Below are 15,872 nucleotides of genomic sequence, written 5' to 3'. Positions count from 1 at the left end.
TCTGTCAGGCTTGGGACTGAAGAGAAGGAACACTGGTGACCGGGCACACGGGGGTCACCGCCAGAAATAGGAAAACAGCTAATCTGGGCAGTGGGGAGGCGGGGAATGAATTGATCTTTCTTTAAGCTCTTAAAATGTCACCTAGCACATCACAGAGGCTTCGTGGGCGTGCAACTAATACGTAAGGCTGACCAGGAACAAACGGTATAATATCGAGTGTTTCCACTGGTAATAGTGCTCAGAGGGAAACGAAGCAGGGGAAATGGACGGGGAGCCCCAGGGACTGGGTGGGAGTTGCCATTTGTAATCGGGACTTGGAATCAAGCTTGCTGTGTTCTGGGTACCAGAGCAAATGACACATTTGGGGAACATGCGAAAAGAAAGCAGTCAAGGCAGAAGACGTGCAGAGTCCCCAGAAATCAAGAGCCTCGGGTACCAGCAGCCTCCCCCCTTCCACCCACCCAGGCCCTCGTGTGGCCATGTGGCTTGCAGGGACCCACAAGGCCAGCTTTCTCCCTCCAGAAACCCACAGGGGAGCTGAGCTGGCAGGACATGCAAGGAAACAAACACAGCTCAAGGCATTGACTTTGGGGGTTCAGACAGGCTCCTGCACCTTGAGACCACCCTGCTGGCCATCACTGAGAAGAGAGGCAGGCGGGGTAGAGATAAGGGAGTGGGGCAGGTTGTAGGAGCTCTGAGCTTCCAGAATAGGAAGAGGAGGGCGGAACCTTCCCAAACCCAGGGGTAGATTCTAAAAGCCCTATAGGTGATTCCGAGGCACCCCACTTCCTCTCCTGCAAACAAAATCACTGAATGGGAGGAATAGCATCTGGCCATGGGTTAAATTCACCTGTTCTACAGCAAGGCTGATGTATGAATAATTTTAGTTCACATTAACATAAATCTACAGTTGCAGTTATTGCAAGATTGGTCACAAATGTACCTCCTACCCTTCACCTGCCGTATCCTCTCACCACCTTACCCTTCTTGGCCATTTTTAGATAATCCGTGAGCTTGACACGTGACTTTGCACAGAGAAGGGGCAGGCGTCCTTCGCTCATCAAGTGGTTGCTCTATGATCTGACGCCGTAGGCAGGAATGAGAATCCTTAAGGACAGATTTACAGAACATGGAAAGCACCTATTAGTGACCCATAGAAAACAGATTTAAATTTTCTTAGTAAAATTAGTGCCCACCTATGATCTGCTCAGCCCAATGGATCTGGACCCTGACTGCACATAGGAATCACTTGGAGAACTTTTATGATACACCAATGCCTGGGTCCCATCCCGCAGAGATTCTAACTGAAATCAGGTTTGGGGTAGGTTCCCATCACAGATAGTTCTTAATGCCCCGGGAACTTCACTGTGAGGCATAGTGAGGAAGGCTGGGGTAGATATGCATCCATGACGTGAGGGGACCAGACACGCCCACAGCATTAACTTTTCATTTTCCGTGCATGCTCCCACCTGCTCCTTCCCGGCGTAGCCCTGTGTGGTGCCCCTCTCCAAATGTCCCCTTTTCATAAGGACGCCCATCCTCTTGGATGAGGGTCCTCCCTAATGACCTCTCTTTAACTCGATTACCTCCGTAAAGACCTTATTTCCAAATACAGTCATGTACTGAGGTTGGGACTCTGACGTATGAATTCGGAGTGGGGGCGGGGGGGTGGTGGGAGGAGGCACAATTCAACCTAAAACAGCATTCAATGATCTGGTGTTGATTATATTACAGCATTTATCTTGGAATCTAATACTCGTTCGGCATTTAATAAGTGGAATGGACGGATGAATACCTACCTTCTAGCATCCGGGGTATTGTGTGCCAACCACTAATCTGTGCAGAAAACACACACCCTGATTGTTTACATCCTCTTCCAAGCAGAAAGCCAGGGCTTTTCCCAACTAACTAATCTCCAAATAAAAGTCATGTTATTATGAAAAGAAGATACGGGAGGTATTATTTCCTCTTTTTTTTCCCCCCTTTACGGGGATATAACTTTTGTAAATAGCTGTAATCACACTGTACATGTAACGTTTAAAAAAATATTTATTTATTTTAGAGACAGAGAGTATGAGTGGGAGAGGGAGAGGGAGAGAGAATATCAAGTAGACTCTGCTGAGCATGAAGCCCAACACAGGGCTCAATCTTATGACCCTGAGGTCATGACCGGAGCCAAAACTAAGAGTCCGACTGAGCCACCCAGGCACCCTTCCTTTCTCAACTTAATATGGTATCCTAAGCATTCTAAGAGATTAATGGGGTGTAATCAAAAGAATAATAATTAACATTTTTAAGGCCAAGAGTTATTCCAAGCACTCACCTGTATGAACTCATTTAATCTTCCAAATGACCCTATGTGGGATGCACTAGTATGATGTCCGTTTTACAGACGCACACTGCGACACAGAGGGGTTAAATAATTCATTTACGGACACTCAGCTACTGAGTAGGAGAGCCAAGATTTGAAGCGTGCAGGCATATTGACTCCAGACTCCATGCTTGGGGTTGCTACTGGCCTCACCATGGGCTTTGGAGCTAGGCGGACCTATGAGGCCCCTAGCTCTGTCACCTTGAGCTGGTTACCTGACCTCTCTTGGTCAGTTTCCTCCTTCCTAAAATGGGTAGAATAGTACCAGTCTCCTGGCACACAGTAAACGCTCAATAAATATCTGGTTAGTGTTGCATTTAAATGAACATCATACCGTACCTGATCAACTCTTGGCCTTAAAACTCAAAGCTTGTCTCCTCACCTCCAGCTCAGGCCTGATTGAAATTTTGAGGCCCAAAGAGATATGGACGTAGTTCCTCTCTCCTTCCCCAAGTGAGAACACAGTACCCTATAATGGCCTGATGTGGACGGAGCACTCCCAGCTGAATGTTTGCATTTGCCCCCAACAGCCAACCCCAGCCACTTCTCCCCCAGTGGCATCTCACAACGTCTTACCTGAGTAGGGACCTTTCAAGATGGCTCCGATCCACTTGGCCACGGGAAACATGTCAGGGGCAGGGACAGCTCCCTTGTCACTTCCTCATACATGCAGGTTCGGGCCTCCCAGTGGCAGAAGCGCCGGGCCCAGGGTAGCTACACGTCAATCAGCATCCAGTCAAGGAGTGGGAGGCTGGCCTCCCCCTTCTGGCAAGCACCCCCCCACAGGTGGTGATCCTGAGGCCCCCTCACCTGGTTTGAATGGGCAGAGAGGCTCCCCTCCCTCCTAATGGCACGGGAAGGGAAATAGCCTCTTCTTCCAGTTCCTTCAAAGAAATCTCTTAACAAAAGCTGAAGGTGGGGATGGGGTAATTAAAGGTGGCACCACCACTTTGGGCCCCTTTTTAGCTAGTCCTTTGGGATTTACCTGGCACCACATACCATTGTCCTCCACTTGGGGCCCCAGTCAAAACTCTTGAGACACTAGGAAAATGTCCCATCTCATATCCTGTGATATTCTTGGCCGTAGAGTAATTTAAGAGTTTCCTTATTGTGGAACTTGAGGTGGTTTCAACTGTTTTGCTCTCTGAAATATTGCTGTGGTGAACGTCCTTCCCCTGCCTCTCTCCCCCCACCCCCCCACCCCCGTGTGAGGCTGTAAATTTCTTAGACTACATTTGCATCTGTATTTACAGACTAGACCTAACAGGCCAGACTGCCAGTCTGACCTTCCTCCGAACGAGTTATAAGAGCTCAAATCAGTTCCTAGCGACAAACGCCACTAAATAAAAAGATGCTGTTTTATCTGTTGAAAGCCTCTCAATAACTAAGTGATTTCTTTGAAATTGAACAAAACCTTTTAAAGATAAAGCTGCACAGTATGTTGCCCAGACTAGATGGGAGGGGGGCAGGGGGCCCACACCCATTTTTTAAGCCATGGAATGCCAAGCATGCTTGTTGATAGTATTATACCAAGTACCCTACTGAGACCAAGACTGAAGTTCTCAACCCTTTGCAAGCCAGAGAACTATCTTAATTAATGATTGATGCCCAAGACATTGTGGCTAATCTTGGATCTTGTTTATTCATCAAAGAAACAGAAGTCTTTTATTTCCAAGGACACATGTTTTGTATCTTAGGAGGACACACGTTTTGTATCTTAGGTAGGACTCTCTCCCCCCACCCCGTGGCCTTGACCCCTCATCTACCATCCATGCCTTTTTTTTTTTTTAAGATTATTTATTTGAGAGAGAGAGAGAGAGAGAGAAAGCAGGGGGAGGGGCAGAGCGAGAAGGAGAAGGAGTCTCGAGCAGACTTGTGTGCTGAGAACGGAGCCCAAACGAAACTCGATCCCACAACCCTGAGATCACGGCCTGAGCCAAAACCAAGAGTCAGCCACTGAACCAGCTGCACCACCCAGGCACCTCCGTGCCTTCATTTCTGATCTCTGGGTCCTCACCTTCCTCCCAGCTCCCAGAGGCCAGCTAGCTAGGCACTGCTGATCCTGACAATTTAGAACGTGGGTTTGGGCCCAGATGTGCAAACTGACAGCTTGGCAGGGTTCGGGCCGAGGGGGCCCCCAGAAATCATGTTGTTCGTGGTTTCTTTTGTTTTACAGCGGAGGGAACCAGAGACCATTGATGAGGGACAGTGTGGGGACCTGTGCCTTGTCCTGGGTCACCCTCCCCCCACACACACACACCCCCTCCCCACCCCCGATGCCCAGCATTTGAGTCAGTAGCCACTGCTCTTCCCAGTTGCTGCTGGGCCTCTTGCCTGGGGAGATTTTTGGCTTTTCCCACAGTTCTAAATGCTCTCTGTCTGGCAGCGCCGCGTGGGTCAGAGTGACTGGAACAAAACCGGTAAACGGTGGGGCTGCTCTTTTGCTTAAATTGGATTGAGAGGTAGTTGGCAAAATCCTCTCCAGCAGCTACATTGCCTTGGCAGACCCACTGATCTAGCAGACTCTGCAAACCCGGAGCAATTATGTGCTTTATAATAACAGGGAACGGACCCAGGCAGCGCTCGCCGGCGATGGTATCTGAGGGGAGGCAGCCCGGCAGGTCACCACCTGCCCTTTCGCAGCAATCCGTTCAAGCGCCAACAAGATCTGCTTAACAGATTGCTGAGCCCTCTGGTTTGTTCTTTGAGGGAAAAGCAGAGAGCTCTGGCTGGAGGAAATACTTAGTGGTCTCTCACTTCATCCCTGAGACTGACGTTTCGAGAATGAGGAAGCAGTGCTGTTAGGTAAAACTAGAAAACTTTCCGTGGAGCCTGAACTTGCTATTTTTAACTCTGGTGAGAGGGACTTCCTTCGGCTTTGCGGTCCCTCACTACCAGTCCAAACTGGAGTGCCCTTTCTTGAAACAGGCTGGGAGAGGGCTCCCGAGGCGCATTTAGAGGAAGGGGAAGGAATTTCAAGGGTGGGTTTTGCTGGGATGGAACCACCTGTTCTGTAAATGTAAGTTTTATACATCTCCCACTTCCCCTGCTCCCTCTCTCCTTCACTTACCCACCTTCCACCCCCACCCCCGAGTCTACACACTTGACCACCTCACCTCTACTAAGGGGATTGGGGATTGGGGTGCCCCATGTGGAGAACAGATACACGAACCCCTTAAAACCAAGTGGTACCAGGTGAATTTGATTAGAATCTTTCAAAGGGGTAGATCTTTTCTTTGTCTTGATACCCTAAACAGTTTTGCCTAAAACACATAAAGATCTGACTCCCAGGATAGAACTGAACTTCCGCAGGTTGTATCAAGAACCTTACTTGTTCTAGACTAATTTGTGTATCCAGCAAGGTGACCTTCCACTGGCCTGCCTCCTCGCTCTGCTTGTGCCATCCCTGGGAATGACTGTGGCTGGTAGCACATCATCACAGGGAGCAAATCCTCCACCCCCGCCCCCAACACCCAACCTTGTCCCTTTTCTGCTCTCCCTCCTCCTCTCTCCCCCTGCCTGCAGCCTCAGCTCTCAACAGCCCTCCCCTTGTCAGGCATTTCGGACGGCGCTGCTCTTGCTGATTTTTGGTGGACCCTGCCTTGCCTCGCGCTCAGCTGGGGTAGACCAGGACCACCTGTATTCTGTGTTTCTGAATGCTGGACACAATAATGAAATGTAAACTGCTGTTCCCACAACAAATTCATGCTGTCCACTGCAGTCATCATTCCAGGGCCTCGATAATGTTTTCTTTAATAAACTTTCCAGAAATGAAATTTTAAGAGAAAGATCAAAGTACAAACAGTCCCCAACTTAGAATGGGCCAACTGAACGATTTTTCGACTTTACGGGGGTGCAAATGCGAAACGTGTTCAGTAGAAACCGCACTTGAGATTTGAGATATGCATATTTTCTTGGGCTAGTGATCCCCAGTACGATCCTCTCTCCTGATGCCAGGCAGTGGCCCCAGCTCCCAGGCAACCACGCGGCCACGGGGTCAACAGCCAACACACCGACAACCCTTCTGCACCCACACAGCCGTTCTGCTTCCCACTGTCAGTAGGGTGCTCAATGACATGAGATCTTCTGCACTTTATCAAATGCTCTTGCCCAACTGCAAGAGATGCTGTTGTCCAACTGCAGCCTAATATAAGTGTTCTCTCTCTCTCTCTTTTTTTTAAGATTTACTTATTTGAGAGAGAGAGCATGCAGGAGGGAGGGGCAAGGGAGAGAGAGAGAGAGAGAAGCTCAAGCAGACTTACTGCTGAGCATGGGGCTCGATCCCACAACCTGGAGATGACGACCTGAGCCAAAACCAAGAATCTGAGGCTTAATTGACTGAGCCACCCAGACTCGCCAGCTAATGTTAAGTGTTCTGAGCATGTTCAAGGTCAACCGGGCTGAGCTATGATGTTCAGTAGGTTAGCTATCATAGTACATTTTCAATTTAGGGTTTTTCCAACTTACAATGGGTTTATTGGGATATAACACTATCATAAGTCAAGGAAGATCTAGAATCTAATTTGATAGTCTAATGTGATGTTTTATTAACTTATTTCTACTTTTGGGCCAAGTCAAAATAATATATTTGTGGTCAGACACATACAAGCCAAAGGGCAGAAATGCCGGCTTTCTAGCACTTAGTAATTATTTCCCTAGGAACAGCATAAGAGGAGTTTATTAATCACTAAATTATACAGTCCCTCATTATATCCACTCTAATTGTTTGACTTAAAGGCTTCTGTTCTCATTATCATTCAGTGCTTTATTTGACTGTAATGCCTTTGAATTTCACTAGTGAGTTACAATTCCACTAGCCTTCCCACTGGTGTGGGTGTTGGGGTACAACCACCTACATGCACAGTTGAGAGTGCAAATTGATACAACTTTCAGGACACTGGTTGGCAGCATCTATTACTCATTGATTAGGCAATCACCCTTTAAGGATCCTACAGAAATCCCAGCAGAGTGTGTTTGAAATAGAGAAAAATTGCAGATAACCTATATGCCCATCTGTAGAGACTGGTTGAAGACATTTTGGTACTTTGACACGGTACAATTAAAACCATTAAAAAGAGGAGAGACCACTGGCCTTAAAAGATATTCATAAGATATTATTTTTTAAAAGATTTTATTTATTTGAGAGAAAGAGACAGAGCATGAGCGGGGGGAGGGGCAGAGGGAAAAGCAGACTCCCCGCTGAGCAGGGAGCCCAAGATGGGGCTCGATCCCAAGACCCTGAGATCATAACCTGAGCCAAAGGCAGATGCTTAACCGACTGAGCCACTCGGCTACCCTCCATAAGATATTGTTAAATAAAACAAATTGTAGGGGTGCCAGGGTGGCTCAGTCGGTTAAGCGTCTGACTCTTGATTTCAGCTCAGGTCATGATCTCAGGGTTGTGGGATCGAGCTCCACATTGGGCTTCACATTGGGTCGGAATCCTGCTTAAAATTCTTTCTCCCTCTTCCTCTGCTCCTCCTCCACTTAAAAAAAAAAAAAAAAAAAGATGCAGACTAGTATGGTTTGGGGTTAAAAAACTGTCTCAGTCTTTGTTCCTATGACTAAGGAATCAGGGAGGACATGCCCCAGATTGTAACCAGTAACCTCTGAGGGGGAGATGGGCTGAGAGATTGAAAGATTTTCACATCTTTTGTGGCTTTTTGAAAAAACAGTTTGAATAACAATATTCCTTAACTTACAGTGCGGTTATGCCCTCATAAACCCATCGTAAGTTAAAAACATTTAGGTTGAAAATGCGTTACTGGGCGCCTGGGTGGCTCAGTTGGTTGGGCGTCTGCCTTCGGCTCAGGTCATGATCCCAGGGTCGTGGGATCGAGTCCCACGTCAGGCTCCCTGCTCAGCACAGAGTCTGCTTCTCCCTCTCCCTCTCTCTCACAAAAATAAATAAAATCTAAAAAAAAAAAAAAAAAAAATGCATTGCTACGCCTAATTTACCAAACATCATAGCTCAGCCCGGCCAACTTTAAATACGCTCAGAACACTTATGTTAGCCTGCCGTTGGGCAAGAGCATCTCACATGAAGCCTATCTGATAAAGTGCAGAAGATCTCATGTCATTGAGCACCCTACTGACAGTGGGAAGCAGAACGGCTGTGTGGGTGCAGAAGGGTTGTCAGTGTGTTGGCTGTTGACCCTTGTGGTTGCATGGTGGCCTGGAAGCTCGGGCCGCTGCCTGGCATCAAGAGAGAGGATCGTACTGGGAGATCGCTAGCCCGAGAAAATATGCATATCCCAAATCTCAAGTGCGGTTTCTACTGAACATGTATCATGTTTGCACCCCTGTAAAGCCAAAAAATCATAAGCCTTTTTTTTTTTTTAAGAAAAATCAGGAGCCATCTGTATTTTTTATTTTGTGTGTATTTTTGTTTTTGTTTTTTTTTTCAAATTAAAGTCATGGAATAACTCATTCAAACATTTGAATGGTATTTAGGCCTAACCAACTTCCAGGAGCACCTGGATGGCTCAGTTGGTGAAGTGTCTGCCTTTGGCTCAGATTATGATCTCAGGGTCCTGGGATCAAGTCCCATGTTGGGCTCCCTGCTCTGCAGGAAGCCTGCTTCTCCCTCTCCCACTCCCCCTGCTTGTGTTCCCTCTCTCGCTGTCTCTCTCTCTCTCTGTCAAATAAATAAAATAAAATCTTTAAAAAAAATTTAAAAAGGCCTAACCAACTTCCATATATTGACACTTGCAACCAAGTGGTCTGTCTCCAGCCCCACATAATTATGCACCATGGGAAGGTGATAGGGTAAACTGCAGAGTGGTAAGGGTGCTTGCTCATCTTACAGGCAGTGTGTGCTCCAGCATCGCGTGCATCGATTTTCGAGTGTTAGAAATCTAGGCAGAAACCCCCTGCCTCTCCGAGACACCCTCTCCCTTTGCATGTGCAAACTGTAACCTCCTGTGAAACACTTGATGATATTTCGGAACAGTAATCAACTATACTTCATGCTCAAGGGGAAAACCCCTCCCTCCTTCACCTTTGAAACCGTAGCAAGGGTGTGAAATTACACCTGAGTGTGCCTGGCCTCCAAGTCACAGGAGTAGCTGCTCCGGGCTTTGACCCCCACTTCAACTCCAGAAGTAGCAGGTCTTCCTTGCGGTTGGATAGAACCCTCTTTGAACCAGATGTACACAAACCCACAGGTTCGCTCTCACCCCAGCAAAGCAGTGCAGCCTTTATTTCAAATTTCCATTCTTCTGCATTTCGTTCTTTCATCCTCAGTGGAACTTTCCCTGTTCCCTGAGGTCTCACTTGAATTCCTGCCCACCTTTGTGCTCCCCTGGCTTTCTCTCTGTGCGTTTCTAACACGTTACTCATTCCTTGTGGTATCAATATTTATGCTCATGTCTTTGTTTCATTACCGGCTTGGAACCTTGAAGCCACGAGGATTTGGATCCTTTGTCTCCATATTCCAAGCCTTAGAATGGCCTCGGACGCTGCGTTGGTGCTTGGTAAACGTACCCTAAATTAAATACATTTCTAAAGGCCAGTTTCTGGAATATACTTTCAAATAAATAGATATGCCCAGCTTTTTATATATTTAGTATACTTCAGTGAAAAGTAAAAGTGTAAACAGTTAACTGCAACAATCATATTTAATTTGCAGAAAAAAGAATTAAGTATAAATTGCTTTAGAAAAATCCAACAGGAGACTCATAGTCTAGTCCTAATGTGTAGAAGCGGATGATCGATAACATTCATTCAGGAGAGTTACACCAGATACCCACTGTGTCTTGGGAATTCACACCACTGAAAGTGGCTTGAGTTTCACTGGCCATGTGACAGGAGACTCTAGATCAGTCTAAATCCAAGCTATAGAAGATCTGTTACTATTGCACACCTAAGCTTTTAAAATCATATTTTCAAAGCCATTTACTAAAATATTGTCTTAAAGCACAGAGATCAAGCTTTAGCATTGGTTGTTCTCCCAAAGAAGCTACCTAAGCATTTTGACTGAACTGGTACCTCAAGTGGGTAAGTCCATTTGCGTGGAAGGTAGCTCTTTTCTGGCTCTTTGGGTATAATTCGGGTTGCTGCAACCAAGTGAGCAGTGATAACTTGGTTTGGGTCTCCATGGTGGTTTCCAACCAGACTCAGGTGATAATCAGGTGAACCAACCTGTTGAGTGCTTTCCCACCCAGTTTTCCTTTCCCTGGTTTACAAAATAACAAAGATGGAACTCTTTATTCATTAGCTAAGCATAGACATTTAAAGTGGAACTAGACAGTCCGGAAGAGCATGTTTCCTAGAAGACTAACTCCTAGGTGCCGATTAGTACCTTCCCCATCAATCTGTCAGCGTCTTCTGCTTATCAGTCCATCCCCACGTGGGATACACATTCATCTCTGAGGAGAGTTTTCCCCACAGAGTGTTCTTGGCCTTTGGGTTTCTGTTGCCATGTGAAATCTGTGTGAAATTTCCAGAGGTGGCTCTTTGTCACCTGGTGCCTTCAGCTCCCTAAGCAGAAATGGGACCTGGCGACTCATTTATAAGCTAACCAAAGTACAAAACGAGTGCAACCTAGCCAACTTTCTGCTCAAAGAATTCCTGGCAGCGGTTAACATCTTTTCCCAAGTATAAGGTAATTCCCCCGTATTCACAATGAGAAGGCTTTACAAAATGGGGATTTTCTTTAGCCTGCTTGGATATATAAAACGCTGGTGTTCAACTTTGCGGTCCCTTCAAATTTCCTAAGGAGATTAAGAAAATTTTTTTTTTACTGTGGTAAAGTACACATAACGTAATATTTACCATCTTGGCCATTTTTAAGTATCTGGTTCTGTGGCATTAAGTCCATTCAGGCTGTTCAGCCATCACCACCGTCCATCTCTAGAACTTTTTCATCTTCCCCAACTGAAACTCTATATCCGTTCAATACTAATTCTCCCTTCTCCACTCACCCCACATCCCAGTAGTCACTATTTTACTTTCTGTCTTTTGAATTTGATTCCTCTAAGTACCTCATATAACTGGAACCATATAGTATTTTCCCCTTTGTGACTGGCTTATTTCACTTGCCATAATGTCCTCAAGGTTCATCCGTGTTTGTAGCCTGGGACAGAATTTCCTTCCTTTTTAAGGCTGGGTCATATTCGACATTTTGTTAATCCATTCATCGGTCAACAGTCATTTGGGTCGTTTCCATCTTTTTTCTTATCTAGACCTTTCTTTTTTGGCACATGGGCCCAACCATACCCAGAAACTATTCTCTCCCACAAAACCGATATTTTAGACTTGAACTTCGTTCAGAATTAAAATAAGGCTTTTAAACAGAAATCTTTTTTGTCATTTGTAAATGGTAGTTCTTCGCTCCTGAGAAGTACTTGGAGTAGGCAGTGAGCTAACCCACAGCATCATGTGCCTGGCACATAGTATGCACTCTGCAGAAGTAAGTCCTTGAGAAGTCTGGGAAGAATTAGGAAAGAAGAAAGGGGGTAGAATGAAGGGACTGGTTTCAGAGGTTGGCTTAGAACAGGGGAGACTTGTATGTGATAGGAGGCCCTGGCTCATTTCTCCTGCTGTCTTGGGTTGCTCACAGCTAAGCCCGGTGCCACTCTGACCTACAACTCTGCCCTCCTCCATGTTCCTGGATCAGTTTCAACAGGAGCAGCAGATCACAAGCTACGGCTTGTGCAACTGGGCACCATTCATTTCCTCAGGCCCCAGTCCTAGGTCCCAGGGATGCCACAGGCTGGACCTCCGTGCCCAAGTCACAGCTCCCCCAGTCCCTTGGACTCCAGTTCCTAGAACTGGGCTTATGTTAGGTTCCCAACAGCGCACACCTCCTGAGGACCGGTACTGGCCCTGTCTGCCACCCGGGATCATCTGCCCATGTTTCCCTACTGGTATGTCACATCCCTCTGAAATCCAGGTGGAGCCCACAGTCTCCTTTTGGAAATCCCTCATGTCAGCTGCTTCCAGAACCATCACAGAACTTGCCACATCCTCTGTATCCTGGGCCTTGTCCATGAGCTGATCCTCTGCTCCCTTGTCCACCTCAGACCACTCCTCAGGGCTGAGCTGTAGTGAGAGGCCCCCTTGCGACAATGCTGGGTTCAGTTATATTGAACTAACATTTCTGAACGCAGCATCTAAGCTCAGCGCTAGGCAATATAAAGATGCATAAGATATGTCCCAACCTTCCCGGTTTTAAAGTGCCATTAAAAACACCTGCACAGGACCATAGTTCAAGGATAAAGGTTAGGCCTTGAAGATGAAAAGACACCATCTCTTTGGAGATGGGAGAAAAGAACACACAGGCCCAGCCCCTTCTCGGGATAAGTGACGCAAATGGGTATGAAGCCTTCAGCTGAGTGGAAAAGGTTTGGAACAAAACCCAAGGGGGCCTTAAGGAGGACAGTGGAAGAAAAACCAGGCATGACCGAGGAAGAGCTGAGACCCAGCTGAGATCAGATATGTGATCTTATGAATGTGGGAGGTTTATCACTTCTTTCTCCCAAGCCCTACTCAGCAGTTCAGAGCAAGACAGGGGGAAAGGAGGGCAGAGCTAAGGACTGGCCAGGGGCTCACAGCTGACGGACAAGTCTAGGGTGTTTATAAACACATGGCTAAGACACTGGACCATGACTGAGTGGACAGGAGTCCAGGTGAGGCCAGAACAATGGAGTGCGGTTGGAGGCCACAGAATCAGGGCCCAAGAAGATGAGGCCAGCGAGCAGGGTCAGAGGGCATGAGGGAAGCACGGAGAGAGCATCATGGAGGACGGCAGTTCGTCCCCGGCTCTGGAGACCACAGACTCCACACCATATTTGTGTCTTCTTTCCTTCCTCCCTGCCACTCGCTGTCCCTTCCACAGATCCTGTGTGTTATCTGTTTCCAACGTGCTAATCACCGGACAGCCTAGACATGAGCCCTTGCCTGGTAGTCCAGAGTCTAGTGCAGAAGAGAGACACTTCAACTCCCCACACCCAGTGTAGCAAGCGTCCCGTGGGGGGCACAGACAGGATGCCCTGGGAACACCCCGACGCATGACCCACACTGGCAGTTTGCAGAAGGCTTTCCAAGAGGAAGTGATGTCTGAGCCGGGACCTCAAAGATAAGAGGAAGTTAAGCAGACAGAAGGGTGGGGGGAGTGTAGCACTGCAGGCTGACGCCTCTCCTCACTGCCCACCTGGTGGCAGCTGGCTTTCCCTCAGCTGGAACTGCTTTCAGATATCACCACTCAGCTCCTCACCAAATCTTGCCTTTGCGGGGCCCACAGATGTTGTCACCTCTTGCTTTTCTCCCTCCTCTCTGACCTCCCTTCTCTGCTGCCCCGCTTCGTGCCCTCCCCTGCCCCCAAAACATACGTGTCGGTGTCCTCTTCAAGGCCGTGACCACACGTCTTGCTCTCCAGCATCTCTCTTCTTCCATAATTGTGTCAACATCCATATTTTCCTCTCCGGCCCTGGCCTCCCTCAAGGACCCAGCACCATGTTTTCAACAGCCACGGACATCTCATGGTCTCATCCATCAGCCTTCAAAACTCTTGATTTTATCGCCTTTCACCTCATGACGGTATCTCTGTGGTGGCCCCGGCCTTATCCCTTCCTTTCCCAGATGCGTGGTCTGGGGTCTCATTAATTGTCACCTCCGAGGCCATCTTGCTTTCCCCGCCCCCACACCCCACAGTCACCTGGCCTGTACGTGCTCCCTAACCGCCACGTACCTATGCTGCACACACAGTAGGGGGCATTTCCTGCTCCGCTCCCGGCCAGCTCTGAGCAGGCCTGCTTCTGGAGAGAGCTCCTGAGTGAGAGGCCCGTTGTATTTGAGAGGAAGCCCAGCTCCTTAGATGGGCTTCCAGGCCTCAGTCTGGCCTCAGAGCATCTCCATCTATTGCCTCTCATGGCCTTTGCTTCAGAGGAAGTGCCCTACAGGCGCCATGTTGCCACTTCCTTGCCAGCTCACATGGGCCTCTGGTTCAATGCCCTTGCCTCCAAGTGCCCACTGTCCAGATCCTCAGCAAAGCTCATCTCAAATATCTCTGGTTCAAAGAAACCGCCTGTGGTTTTTTCCGTCAGAGGAAACGTCTCCTCTCTGTCTACACCTCTCTATTGGAACCCATCACTGTCTGCCTTGTATTTTAGTTAGTTGTGTGCGTCTCTACTTCCCCAGCATATCTGAAGGCAGGCCTTGAGGTCAGGGGTTCAGATTTCTTTATCTCTGTATATAGGTTCAACATGGGGAACTGGTACATCCTGGGTACTCCATCCGGAGGTGTGGAGTAAAGGCGTGAATGTGGTTTCAGTAAGGCCATTTTAAAAAATGCAAAAATAAGTCTTTTCTGATTTCACTCTTAGAAAACTAACCTAAGAAGTATCATAACGTAATAATCAGAGCAAGAACAGAGATCGTAGATATTATTCTATTATTCTGTCTCCTTCAACCTTCACAAGTCATTCTGAGTCATGTCATGTCCCTCATCTCTGTCATGGGGATGATTCTGGCCAGACATTGTCTTTGGTAGAAATGTTCTCCAGGTTATGAGACATCAGGTCACATATGCCATGTTACGTAGTCTCTAGTTAAAGGAAAGCTCATGGGTTAGCGGGGACCTTCGTTTTCACGTTTGTGTCTCTCAGCACCAGCTGAAGGTCCTGTTTCTGTTTGCTCCATGCATGTTTCCAATTCGGTGAGCAGAACCGTGACTTTGCTGATAAAAAAAAGCATGCCTGCCCAGTCCTGCCACAGTTGTACAGATGTGGGAAGGCAGGTCCCTGCATGACCCGTCGAACAGTGGCCCTACCATTGTGGAGCTTCTGGAGTTAGGCTTGTAAAAGTAAAAAAAAAAAAAAAAAAAGAGATTTTTGTTCTTTCAAAAACTTGCTATAACCCTGAGCCCCTGTATGCATAGAGCGAGCAGGTTGCTTTTCATTCCAGTTAGGACAGTGGTGAGAGGCGAGACTCAAACAGAAACAAGAAATATTTAGATTCGTTGGGGGGCGAGGGGGGGCAGGGATCTGGCTGGTTAAACATCGGAATGCTTCTTATGTGGAAAAAAAAATGAGGCTCATAATTAGACAAATGTATCTACACGGCTGAGACATGGGGATTTATGAGCTCAGAGTGAGGGGGAGGGCTTCTTAGACGATGGAGAGAAAAAGACTATTTAAAAGGCATGACCCCAGGGCATTAGCACGTCTTTCAGGGCGAAACTGAGAACACAGAGCACCTTAGGGATGAGCCAATCTGTCGGCCACCTTAATCTACAAATGAGGATGCAGAGACCCAAGCCAGTAAGTGAGGTGTTTTAGGTTATTAGTGTAGCTGGATGAAAACCTAGGGCTTCTGACCCCATGCTGGTGCTAATTCTGGAACCTGATGGAGGGGGTCATACTAGCGGCAGAGAGAGGCTTTCATTGTCTGAAGATGTCGTTAATATAAACAAACATGTCCTGAGGATGGTCTCCTCTGCTGACTTCATTGAAAACACACACACACACACACACACACACACACACACACACACACACAC

The 15,872-nt window shown here is 47.4% G+C and overlaps 1 protein-coding gene across 5 annotated transcripts in view; it reads left to right on the top strand.

The window, feature by feature from the left end:
* The window catches only part of EDARADD (EDAR associated via death domain), a 70,882-nt gene that overhangs the window by 29,593 nt on the left and 25,417 nt on the right, over positions 1 to 15,872 (top strand). The window lies entirely within an intron of this gene.

The sequence above is a fragment of the Callorhinus ursinus genome, unplaced genomic scaffold (assembly GCF_003265705.2).
Source record: "Callorhinus ursinus isolate GAN/ISIS: 27379988/994484 unplaced genomic scaffold, GSC_fseal_2.0 scaffold32, whole genome shotgun sequence".
Taxonomy (NCBI): Eukaryota; Metazoa; Chordata; class Mammalia; order Carnivora; family Otariidae; genus Callorhinus; species Callorhinus ursinus.
This window is presented reverse-complemented; position numbering and strand designations above follow the sequence as displayed.